The 13366-nt window shown below is 38.1% G+C and overlaps 1 protein-coding gene and 1 long non-coding RNA gene across 11 annotated transcripts in view; one reads left to right on the top strand and one right to left on the bottom strand.

The window, feature by feature from the left end:
* Positions 1 to 1037: 1037 nt before the first annotated feature.
* Positions 1038 to 13056, bottom strand: LOC128249059 (uncharacterized). 2 transcript variants are annotated; one of them, XR_008265161.2, is made up of 2 exons: positions 12916 to 13056; positions 1038 to 4466 (listed from the first exon to the last, which is right to left on the bottom strand). It is a non-coding gene; the product is annotated as an uncharacterized LOC128249059 (long non-coding RNA). The 2 variants fall into 2 exon arrangements; XR_016243616.1 differs by lacking the exon at positions 12916 to 13056 and adding an exon at positions 11901 to 12034.
* LOC106878537 (uncharacterized) overlaps positions 12065 to 13366 on the top strand; it is a 62753-nt gene continuing 61451 nt past the window's right edge. For all 9 annotated transcript variants that reach the window (XM_052971601.2, XM_089359644.1, XM_089359643.1 and 6 more), the window contains exon 1: positions 12065 to 12125. The gene's annotated coding sequence lies outside the window, so the exon portion shown is untranslated. The remainder of the gene's footprint in view (positions 12126 to 13366) is intronic.

The following is a 13366-nucleotide window of genomic DNA, read 5'->3' as shown; positions in this document are numbered from 1 at the left end:
AGTGTAAGCTCGAAACATAAAAGACTTTATCATCTTCCCAAGCATCAAACTAATACACCTGCTTGTTGTTTATACACCTGCCTTGATCTTGTTTTTCTGTAAGTTTCAACTATATAATATATATATATATATATATATATATATATATATATATATATATATACACACACACACATACATACTTACATATATATATATATATATATATATATATATATATATATATATACGATGGGCTTCTTTCAGTTTCTGTCAACCACATTCACTCACAAGGCTTTGGTATGTGCAGTAGAAAACTCTTGCCCAGGGTGTCATGCAGAGGGACTGAATCTGGAACCATGTGACTAAGAAGCAAGCTTCTTACCACAGAATCATACCTGAAGCTGGAAAAAAGAAAAATTTTACAACTCTCAGTCGTATCTACCTCAATCAACAATTTCACTTCAACAAGTTAGATACATTGGAATAATGTCAGTGACCAAGTTGCAGTTGGTACGATGAAAATTTTGATGCCAAATAATAAATGTTTAAGCAAATTTCACAGTCTTTATGTGTTTCTGAATGATTTATATGTATCTAACATGAAGGCACGTGACTCTGTGGTTAGAGTGTCGGGCTCACAATCATGAAGTAGTGAGTTTGATTCCCAGACTGGGCTGTATGCTGTGTTCATGAGTAAGACACTTTATTTCACATTGCTCCAGTTCACTCAGCTGTAGAAATGAGTGGCAATGTCACTGGTGCCAAGCTGTATTGGCCTTTGCCCTTCTCTGAGATAACATCGGTGGCATGGAGACGAGAAGCTGGTATGCATGGGTGACTGGTAGTCTTCCATAAACAACCTTTCCCAGACTTGTGCCTTGGAGGGTAACTTTCTAGGTGCAACTCCATGCTCATTCATGATTAAAGGGGGTCTTTATATGTGTCTACCACATCAGAATTTTTTTAGTTTTGACACACAATCACAGATCAAATCACTTACCTGGCATATATACATCTCTGAAATTTTAATTAAATAATTGAACAAACAGCTGAAACAATATAAATTTAAAACTTTATCATCTTGCTGTCAACAAAGCAACAAAAATTGAATTAGTTATTATAATGATAGGGAATAAAAGTCCTCACTGTCTCTCCAATTTTCTCTTTCAGTCATTGGGACCTTCACACTTATTGCATATACATATATGCATCTTGCATCCATTGTTGTTTTGTCATTTGCATGGGTTGAAATTGTTAAGACCATCCTATGGGGGATCTCATTTTCTCCAACTCCTCTCAAGATCCACTGAAGAGATGTTTCACAAGGTTTATTCACAGAAGGTACTAGGTTTTACAAGTTAGTATACTAGCACTATTTGCCCTGGTTGCTATTTTTCCATGTTCCCAAATTATTTTTAACTGTCATCTAGTGTATTGCCAGCTGTCACTGCTTAAACCAGAGGTTAGTGGTTCCTACCTGGGGTCCGTGGGCCCCTAGTAGTCCACAAAGGTAGTACTGGGGGTCCGTGAACTAAATTCAAAATTTCTTATATATATATACACACACACACACACACACATAAGGATAAGTATATTAAAAGGGGTCCGTGGGAAAACCCATTTAAATAAATGGATTGGGAACCTCTGTTGGGAATCACTGGGCTAAGGTTTCAAGATATCTCTAACAGATTTTCTGTGATGCATCATCACTTGTTCCTGGGATCATAAAGTGTTTTGGGGTGGGGATTTTTAAATACCAGATCCCAAAACCCAGTTGACTCACCTGGAATTGCTAAAATGCTAGCTAATATTCTAGTAGCAGTGTGTTCAGAGCTTCGTTTCTTCAATCACTGACGTGTCATGTTTTACTGTACCAATCAAAAGGTCGTTCAGCTTATATGTTATGCTATCATATTTCACATAAGAATTACATGTTGAGTAATGACTGAAAGAGTGTTGTAAAGCGGTCGTTTGCTACTGTTGTATCTGTCTTCTGATGACGATTGTAGCTCTGATAGATATTGTTGCATTCCAAAGTCGTCGATAGAATGGTTCTATCTAGCAATGTACAACCCCCAATCATACAGTGTTATCCTCAAGAGGTTGGATCATTATAACATCCACTCAGTATCGCAGTATGATAACTATATCAGCACAGACACAACTATCAAGACAGTCTACACATGCTCTCGACCTTCTTTCTGACAACTGGCTACTGTCTATTTATAGTGGCTGGCTACTGCCACTTTTTACTGTGAGGTGTGTACAGTTTCACTATACAACAAAGAGTCGTCGTCGTTTAACGTCCGCTTTCTATGCTAGCATAGGTTGGACGATTTGACTGAGGACTGGTGAAACCAGATGGCTACACCAGGCTCCAATCTGATTTGGCAGAGTTTCTACAGCTGGATGCCCTTCCTAACGCCAACCACTCAGAGAGTGTAGTGGGTGCTTTTACGTGTCACCTGCATGAAGGCCAGTCAGGCGGTACTGGCAACGGCCACGCTCAAAATGGTGCATTTCATGTGCCACCTGCATGTCGCAAATACAAGTAGCTCTTCAGGTCAAGCCACTACGTCTCCATATTGAGAGGTCATGGCTCCAGTACTTTAGACATGTGATTAGAATGTCATGGAAAAAAATCACAAGATGGATCCTTCAAACTGAGTCAACAAACAGGAGACCTAAAGGTAGATCAAAAATGAGGTGGTCAGATAATATCCATAGTCCCAGTTACACATGCTTGGGAATCCAGCTGGAAAATCTAATGATGATAGTTTCTGATTGGTCCCTATTGAGGAAGTGCCTGAGGACTTTACCTCAGTAACCCTCTCAAGAATAGTGAGTGGAAGAGATGGATGGATGGATGGATGGATGGATATTGTAGGTGATGCCTGCAAGTTGTTATAATTGGTCGATGTTGTCATGATATTAGTATTTCATTGATTTATCAAGACTACTATCATGAAATACAGAAAGAGGGAAACTTGTAAATTAATCGAGAAAGTAATTTTGTTGTGTCTAGAGAGAATCATCATGCCAATATAATTAATACTCTGCTTGTTGGGGCAAGTGAAATCAAAATCGTAATTGAACCATACTCGATGACTGGCACCTGTGCCAGTGGAGCACTAAGAGCACTGTCCAAGCATGTTCATTGCCAGAGCAGCTGTCTGGCTTCCATGCTAGTGGCCCGTAAATAGCACCATTTGAGCGTAATCGTTACCAGCGTCGCCTTCTAGCACTTATGCCGGTGGCACGTTACAAAATCATTCGAGCGAGGTCATTGCCAGTGCCCCTGGACTGGCTCCCGTGCAGGTGGCACGTAATACACCCTTTTGAGCATGGCCATTGCCAGTACCGCCTGACTGGTCTTCGTGCCGGTGGCACGTAAAAGCACCCACTACACTCTCGGAGTGGTTGGCGTTAGGAAGGGCATCCAGCTGTAGAAACTGCTAGATCAGATTGGAGCCTGGTGCAGCCTTCTGGCTTGCCAGTCCTCAGTAAAATCGTCCAACCCATGCTAGCATGGAAAACGGACCTTAAACAATGATGATGATGATGATGATGATGATGATGATGATACTTGTTCAATTCCACTTATTTACTAAAATCAGTATGTGTGTTAATTATATTGGCCTGATGACCCTCCCTGGACACAACAAAATCTGTCTCAACATACAAATTCATATAAAGAATCTTGCAAACCAAATATAAAGACAAAGAAAAATTAATATTTTCCAAGAATGTATTGAATAGGTCAGAAGAAGAAAAACAACAAACATGTGAAAGCAGGATGTTTGCATATCAACTACAAATTTATATATGCAAAAATAACGTGTGTGTGTGTGTGTGTGTGTGTGTGTGTGTGTGTGTGTGTGTGTGTGTGTGTGTGTGTGTGTGTGTGTGTACATTATGTGTGTAATGTGTACATTGAGATATATACAGAAATATTTAGAAATTCCAAGTAATCATACAAGTTATCTGCTTTCATACAATCATAGTTATTTTTGTGACAAATATTTTCTTAGAAAATGATATTAATCAATAAGTCAATAGATATCCTGGAGTCCATATTTGGAGGTAAACAAAATGCAGCTTTGAACAAATGAACAAACACATACATGCTTGCAAGCAGGCATGCATGCATACACGTGCATGCACACACACACATGCATGCATGCACACAAGCACGTACATGCACGCTCGCACACACACACACACACACACAACAAATGTGCTTTGCTGTTGTTCAACCGTTCCAAGCAAGGCCTCGTCTTCCAAAACAGATGGTTTGTTTTTGAGGTTGGTGTTACCTCCCTTGAAATTTTTGAACCAGTTTTGTGCCTCACATTTATTGACAGTTCCTGGGTTTTCCATAGCATTAATTTCTTTTGCTGCTGCCCTTGCATTCAGTTCTTTTTATCACTGGAACTGTAAAATGGGGCTAATTGAAATTTTTTCACCACTCATTATTATCAAAGCTGTAAAATAAAGAATAAACAGTTCAACATTGATTGGACAACAAGTTTATCAAATTAATGATCTAGCATGGAGATAACAGCTGCTAAAAATCAACAGGGAAAATCTGGAAAAACTTTTGACTCAACCTAGTATATTATATATGTGTGTGCATGCATGTGTGTGTGTGTGTGTGTGTGTGTAATTTTGTTATAAAGATACATAAGAATTTGAGATAGACAAAGAGATAAATAAACAGACGGACATACATACATACATACAGACAGACAAACAGATAGATAGACAGATAGATAGACAGACAGACAGACATACAGAAAGAGAGACAGACAGGCAGATAGATAGACAGACAGATAGCTAGATAAATATATATATATATATATATATATATATATATATATAATACAAAGAATATATATACATGTATACACACATATATGTACATACTTACATCTACATGTGTATATACATGCATATCAGGGTACAGGACGTTAGAACAATAAACTACAGACAACGGAACGAACACATAGGAAAACAGAAAGCCCCTTGGAATATCCCTTCATCAGCTGTCTCTATTCTATCTAGACGTTTCGAAGACCAGACAGGACGTACTCTAGAATAGTCTCTTCCTGAGTAGTGGATCAACCAACTACACAGAGGATTCCAAGGTGGCAAACACAAACCAAGACAGGAAAAAATGGAGAGTGAAAACAACATTCAAAAGCCGTACGGCCAAACGCAAATCTGAGGTAGAACGCTAGTAGTTCGTCTTGCCTTCACAGCGGCTGGAGTGAAAAGAAAGCTGACCACAGGTCACACGAGAGCAGAGAGGATGGTGGAGGGAGGAAATGGAACAAGGAGGAAGGGACAGAAGCAGTGAAGTAGAGGCCAGGACAGAAGGGTAGATAGGAAGATAGAGGAAGACAGATAGATAAATAGATAGAGAGGATGGTGGAGGGAGGAAGTGGAACAAGGAGGAAGGGACAGAAGGGTATAGCAGTGAAGTAGAGGCCAGGACAGAGGTATAGATAGAAAGATGGAGGAAGACAGATAGATAAATAGATAGAAAGATAGATAGATAGATAGACAGATAGATAGATAGATAGATAGAAAGATAGTCACGTCAGAATAATAGTAGACTTACTTGTAAAATAGGACGTGTGCATTCAATAATGTAATAATACAAAGAATATATATACATGTATACACACATATATGTACATACTTACATCTACATGTGTATATACATGCATATCAGGGTACAGGACGTTAGAACAATAAACTACAGACAACGGAACGAACACATAGGAAAACAGAAAGCCCCTTGGAATATCCCTTCATCAGCTGTCTCTATTCTATCTAGACGTTTCGAAGACCAGACAGGACGTACTCTAGAATAGTCTCTTCCTGAGTAGTGGATCAACCAACTACACAGAGGATTCCAAGGTGGCAAACACAAACCAAGACAGGAAAAAATGGAGAGTGAAAACAACATTCAAAAGCCGTACGGCCAAACGCAAATCTGAGGTAGAACGCTAGTAGTTCGTCTTGCCTTCACAGCGGCTGGAGTGAAAAGAAAGCTGACCACAGGTCACACGAGAGCAGAGAGGATGGTGGAGGGAGGAAATGGAACAAGGAGGAAGGGACAGAAGCAGTGAAGTAGAGGCCAGGACAGAAGGGTAGATAGGAAGATAGAGGAAGACAGATAGATAAATAGATAGAGAGGATGGTGGAGATATATATATATATCCCTCTCTCACATTTCCTTGCCTTCTCTTCTTACTCACTTTCCCTCCACTTTTCACTTCACTGTGTCCCTGTCATTTTTTCTCGCCCCTTTTTAATTCTTCTGTCCCTCTGTCTCTACCTCTCTCTCTTCTCTTCCCACATGACCGGTGTTCAGCCAAGCCTGATCTTTCTTTCTTGGTCTAGTCGTTGTCCGTGCAACATCGATATTCCCCCCTGTGCCTGTGAAATCTTGTATCCCTGCCAAAAGGCTTTATTTCCACACATGCCAGCTTAATTTAATTCGTCCTTAGTCGAAAGACACCTGTTGTAATGTCCTGTTATTATTATTTTTATTGTATTTGTGTAACATTCTCCGTTTTTTTCCGTCCTTGTTTTCGTATACATTTGCTGTTTTCTTCCAAGGAATCTAATGCTCTTAGCTTAGTTTTTCCTTGGGGCTGGCCAGATTGGAGCAATCTCAAGTATAATCAACCGAAATTGTGAAGATAATCTGGTACTCGACTGAGGAAAGAAAACTCCGAATGACCCGTCCTTGTTTTCTTTGTATCGTCTATCTGGATGTTTTGTTGTCCCATTTTTGTATCACCTAACTGTCCGGATGTTTTGTGTTCTGTCCCATTTTGTATTTATATATATATATATATATATATATATATATATAGCAGCGTATGTACACTTTCATCTCTTATATGTAAGTATACATTTTTCTAAATCTTGTACGACTCTATTTCTGTCTATCATACCTTTCAAGCTTATTTGTTCTTTCGTTCCCCCATCTCACATTTCCTTGCCTTCGCTTCTTGCTCACTTTTCCTCCACTTTTCACATTCACTGTGTCTCTGTCATTTTTTCTCACCCTTCCTTAATTCTTCTCTGTGTGTGTGTGTGTGTGTGTGTGTGTCTCCTTGTCTTCACATTGTATGATAGTTATTAGTGTCATCATCATACAAGCAGTGTTATCCGTTTCCAATCTTCCATATCATGAGGGGGAGGGGCAAGATATTACCTTGCTTGGAAATAAGTGAGGGTTAGTAACAGGAAGGGCATCCATCTGGAGAAAATTTGCCTTGATGAATTCTTTCTGATTCATGTATGCTTGGAAAGGTGGATGTTAACACAATGATGATATTGGTGATGATGATGATAATAATGATGATGGTGGTGGTGGTGGTGGCAGTGATGATGATGCTGATGATGATGATGATGATGAAGATGATGATGATGAAGATGATGATGATGAAGATGATGATGATGATGATGATGATGATGATGATATAAGTGAACATATACATCTGTTCCAGTAACACATTTAGGTAAATGGGTCAGTATTAGAAGATACAAACATTTGTCTGAGTGAGTGAGAGAAAGAGACCTGAATGCTTCCTTACAAAATGCTGTCTTTGAATGAGCCTGAACATAAGAAGACAGATTACTAAGAAAAGGAAACTTGAGAGACATTTTATGAGATGAGGTCTAGACTAATACAGTCTCCAGCTGTAACCAAGATAGTCTCTATTGAATACTGAAGTCATGGGTTTATATGCTCACATAGAAAACTTCTACAAAATTCTCTTTGTATTTTTTGTGCAGGAACTAGAACAATGTCTATCACATCTACTATCAAATGTGATTGGTTGTAGCATATATTAGGAGGCAAGGCAGTGAGCCGGCAGAAATGCTTAGCTGTATTTCGTCTGTCTTTATGTTCTGAGTTCAAATTCCGCTGAGGTCGACTTTGCCTTTCATCCATTTGGGGTCAATAAGTTAAGTACCAGTTGCATACTGACGAAACCAGGGCGACCCTAGACAAACCTAACTGTTGGGTAAATGGTTGAGTCTATTTTGGAGATGAGTGTCACCAACGTTTATGACATCAACAACCAGATGGAGGAGTCATGTTGTGCGCTGGTGTCATTGGGGACAGACTTGTTAGCCCAGTCAGGGTGTCTTAAGAAGTTAAAGTGACTTGAGCTGTCTACTGAAATCTCCTGAAGGAGGTCTTGGATCCTTGGCTAGAAGACATGCTGCTGTCACTTCTAAAGAATCTGGAATTCATGCATGACAACACTTCTTCCCACTTTGCTAGGACCACCCAAACATTCCTAGGATCTTATGACATACAAGGTGAAAGGTTGATGGTGTGGCTGCTAGCATCTCTGGATCTCAACCCTATCGAAAATCTTTGGTCCATCATTAAAACAAGATGTTTATGGCAATGGACGCCAATTTACATCAAAGATGTCTTATGGGTGACCTTCAAAGCTGCAGCAGAGGCTTCCAACCTGCTAATATTAAGAAATTGACAGATTCCATGACTAATAGGGTTTTTGAAGTTATCCATCAAAATGGCACTCATGTGGCTAAATAATTCAATATGTCAATAAATATTATAATATTATTATGCTTTTTCTGTTAAATATAAACTTAATGTATGCTTAATATGTATCATTAACCTTCATTTTCTGAAAGAAAAATGTCTAGATGGGCTATTGTCATTCAAATGCTATTAGCATGATACACCCAAAAACTGAAGAACCTGAAATAAAAAAGAAAGGATGTTACACAGAATAATGGAAACATATCTATGGTGTTGCCATAGTGTGGCATAGTGAGCAAAAATTTGTCAGAAGGCCTTCAGGAAAGCAAAACGATCCACGTTACACAACAAAAACGGTGAAGTTTGGGGGTAAGAGTTTGATGCTTTGGGGATACATAAAAAGTGATGATTCAAGAAAGTTGGTTAAAATTGATGGTAACTTGAACAGTGCCAAATGCATCCATTTGCTGAAGGACAATTTGATACCAGACTTGGATGAAGGTGAGATTTTTCATTATGACAGAGCTCCATGTCACAGATCGTATGCAATACAATAGAGCCTGGCTGATGAAGGTATTACTGTATTGAAAGATTGGCCAGCTCAGAGCTCTGATTGAAATATCATTGAGCAAATGTGAACAGAACTAAAGAGACGAGTTCGTCAGAAGAATCCATGCGATCTTGAAGAGTTGTGGGAGTTCAGCACAGAGAATGGCATCTCATACCTGTGAAGATGGTGAAGGATTTGTACACATCTCTTCCCAAGTGCATTGAAGCAATTATTCAAGCTGATGGAAGCCACATGAAATATTAACAATGTACAGTAACTTCTTGAAATGAACATTATGTAATAAATTTTCATTATAGACATTTTCCTGTTTTAAAACACTCTATCTTGATTGGTTTATATGAGGTGGCTGAAAACTTTTGTACAGCCATTTTTGGTGGTCATCTCGCATCTTCCCCTCTCATTCAGGATCTCTACTACAAAATATAATGATTAGGTTTGGAAATGCCTCCAACTGTTTCACCTGTAAAAAACGCAATGCGAAACATCCACTTATAAGTTGACAGTTAGCAGAAATTTACAATTGTTTAAAGTGGCCGAAGACTTTTGCATGGTACTGTATATGTATATATCTATGTGTGTGTGTCTTTGTGTCTGTGTTTACTACCCCCACCAGTACTTGTCAACCAGTGTTGGTGAGTTTGCATCCCTGTAACTTAGCAGTTCAGCAAAAGAGTCCAATAGAATAAATACGAGACTTCAAAAAATAAGTACTGGGGTTGATTCATTTAACTAAAAATCCAAGGTGGTGTCCCAGCATGGCTACACTCTAATGACAAACAAATAACAGATAAAAGATGAATGATAAAAAGGCTACGAGGCTAGAATGATTAATCAGTTAGTATTTTAACTAACTATATCAGGCCAGAATAGTCAAGCTATTTTATATTCAAACCAGCCAGAGTTGGCCCCTCACACCTACCCTATGATGTACAATTAATTTAAAACAATGCCAGTAAATAAGCATTACATTTGACAGAGTAATCTGAATGCTAAATGGTTAGAATATGCAGCATGAACAATTTGGCAAAACCATTTGAAGAGCACCACTTTTTTTATTCTGTTTCAACTAAGCTAAAGTAGCCATAAAAGAATCCTGGATTTTTGGCAACCAAACAAGATTCATTTCCTTCACACACACACACACATGTGAGCACATTTGGGAACATACAACTTTCCTTCTGGGAGCATTTACATTTTTTGGCAGTGAACACACACACACACACACATGTGACCATATTTGGGAACACAACTTTTCTTCTGTGAACATTTCCTTTTTTTTTGCTGTGAACACACACACACACACACACACACACACACACACACACACACACACACACACACACACACAGAGGCAGACTTTAAGATTGAATAAGAATGACTTCTTTCATTGTTTCATAAATTCAAACTGCATATTTTACTATTATTTTTGGCATATTTTAATAAAGAAAATATCATTTTTAGCATATTCTATTGTTATTTTCATTGCCGAATTATTGACTGTAAAAATTTGTTCTAGGAGTTGATGCACTTCAGTTTCATTTGTCAGTGAATAAACCAATTCTAATTAATATTTAATAAGCACAAGTATGGCTGTGTGATTAAGGAACTTGCTTACTAACTATGCTGTCTTAGGTTCAATCCCCCTGTGTGAGATATCTTGGGCAAGTGTCTTCTATTATAGCATCAGGGCTGTTCAAAGCCTTGTAAATGAATTCAGTCGATGGAAACTGAAAGAAGCCTGTCATTTATATAATGTTAATATCTGGTCATAAAGTTAATGTCTGGTCATAGAGTGAGCAATGGTTTCACATCCACAAAGGCTGTAGCCTCGTGGATGACTCATTAGACTCTAGTCCAAAGACAAATTTAACTCTTCACCTCTTGGAGGTAGACATTTGTTATGGTCATTGGTCATCGAAGAATAGTCTGGTGTTAGTGAGGAGGGGTTATCTCCCCTAGACAAGCTATTTGAGGGCCAGGAGAGGGGGACAAGGGATCTATCCCTTGGGCTGCTTTTGGATCATCAGCACTCTTCCAGGCTTAGTCAGAGAACAGGGAATCCCATGCTTTTTACTATATATTTTAATTGTGGAAGGTTATAGGCTGATAAAGCAGCATAGCAATAATATGATAAGGACGCTAGGACTGTTGAAAAAGCATTATCTTCAAACTGATTAAAAGGACTGGAATAACATTTCTGTAATTATATCGAAAGAGCCGCAAAGGCTTTCTATTTCCCCAAGTTTCCGAATTTGTTATAATAACCAGAGTGACAATTTTTTTTTCAGATATATTTGCGAGTGTTTTGAGTGCTGTCAAAGTTGACTTCGTCTTTCATCCTTTCGGGGCGCTAAATTAAGTACCAGTTGCGTACTGGGGTCGATGTAATCGACTGCCCCACTTGCCCAAAATTCGGGTTTCGTGCCGAGAGTAGAAAAGAAGTTCACTCTGTAACCTAGAAGCTTCGGGTTCGAATCAACATCCCTATTGGGATGTTCAACCTTCTAGAAATAGATAGCACGAAAGTGCTATGTTTACACCCACAATCTTTCTTTGAGAAAGTTGGAATGTCTTTGAATATTGCGAATTGGCTAAACAACACACCCACCCACACACACACTGTGTATGATGCCTGCGAGCTGATCATGTGTATACAGAGACGCACAGACATACATGCACAAAGAGAGAGAGAGAGGGGGGAAAGAGAGAGATTGGGAAAAAATAGTGATAAGCTCTTTAATAAATTTTTCCGTCGTAAATTTCGTTATCAGTTTCGTTAATAGTAACAGTAAATTTACTTACATCAGAATTGTCTTAAAATCAGTTAAATATTTTCCGTGTAAATTTATGCACGTACAGTGGAAGACATATCTGATAAGTGGCCAACTGATTTGTTTACACTGATAACACACAGATACACACACACACACACACACACATATATATATATACATATCAAAGAAAGCAGAGACGAAAGTTTTTGATTTCGATACAACTGCTCAGTGACTAGCTTTACTCGTACCTAAAGTAAGTATACAAGTTTGCTTCGTTTTCTTTTGCTTCCAACTACTTTTGAAAATACTTTATGATAACTGCCTAACAATAATAAGCATCATGCAACAGAAGAGGGGCACTCCGACATAAAACTGTAAAAAGACAGCCTGAAGGTGTTTAGTTTCGCATTTTACATTTAACGTTAAAGTTACTTTGAGTAGCGACCTGTTTCCTCGAAACCGTTCGCGTGCACACATTTTGTTACCATAACACGAAAGAAATTAACGTGAGCACAAATTAACGTGTGCACAAAGATTAGCCGCCTAAAATAATGCAATAATCATAAATATAGTATGCACTTTAGTTACATGAAAACAATACACTACATCAGATTTTTGCGTACTCCAACTACTAAAATTTAGAGGAAACAAGATCTGGTAGCCAGTATTATATGTAAATGAAAGCAAGTTGTCTTCAATTGAGTCTTCGCTAAGTTATTAAAAACGGCCGGGGTAGATCATTAAAAAGACACATAAGAGTAGAGGCCTAATACATAAACAAAATCAAACGGAGTAATCGCTAACACATCTTCAACTTGATTGAGATAGCGTGAAAACTCTCTCTTCACTCGGTCTTATTGTTGTTTAGTCCCAGATTAAGATGGAATCCAACGGGAAAAAAAAAATGAAATTGATTGTTGAACACCAAAAATTATCCAGATATTTAACTGCAACCTCGATTAAAACTGGGTCAAAGTTGAGAAAAATTTCTTGAACTAAAATTACTTATTACCTCTGTTTTGAACTCTCTCAACTTTACTTACCGATTTCTATTCTTGAAGATGATGCAGCAATGCAAAACAATGATGCAATACTTGCAATGTAATGATTTCAAACAGGTTGGGAGAAAATAACAAGAAATTAAGAAGTTACTCATTTTGCCCAGTTACTAATACACACACACGTACACAATATGTACTCAAATATACATACATAAACAGGTTCATACATACACACAGATAAACATATACATATGTACATACATACATAAAGAATAAACAAGCAATCCAGTTGAAAAAAAATAAATAAAAATACACACACATACATACATATGTATGTAGGTGTGTGAAATCAATAAATGTAATCTAAGTGGCATAAAAAATTTGCAGTTTCATCTCGATTAAAATACCAGGTTATTCAGAACAAAATATTTGGCATCACTGACTGTCACTCAATCCCATTCTGTCATTTTAGTATCCTGCCACTACCACCACC

The sequence above is a fragment of the Octopus bimaculoides genome, chromosome 11, assembly GCF_046866305.1.
Source record: "Octopus bimaculoides isolate indiv1 chromosome 11, ASM4686630v1, whole genome shotgun sequence".
Taxonomy (NCBI): Eukaryota; Metazoa; Mollusca; class Cephalopoda; order Octopoda; family Octopodidae; genus Octopus; species Octopus bimaculoides.
This window is presented reverse-complemented; position numbering and strand designations above follow the sequence as displayed.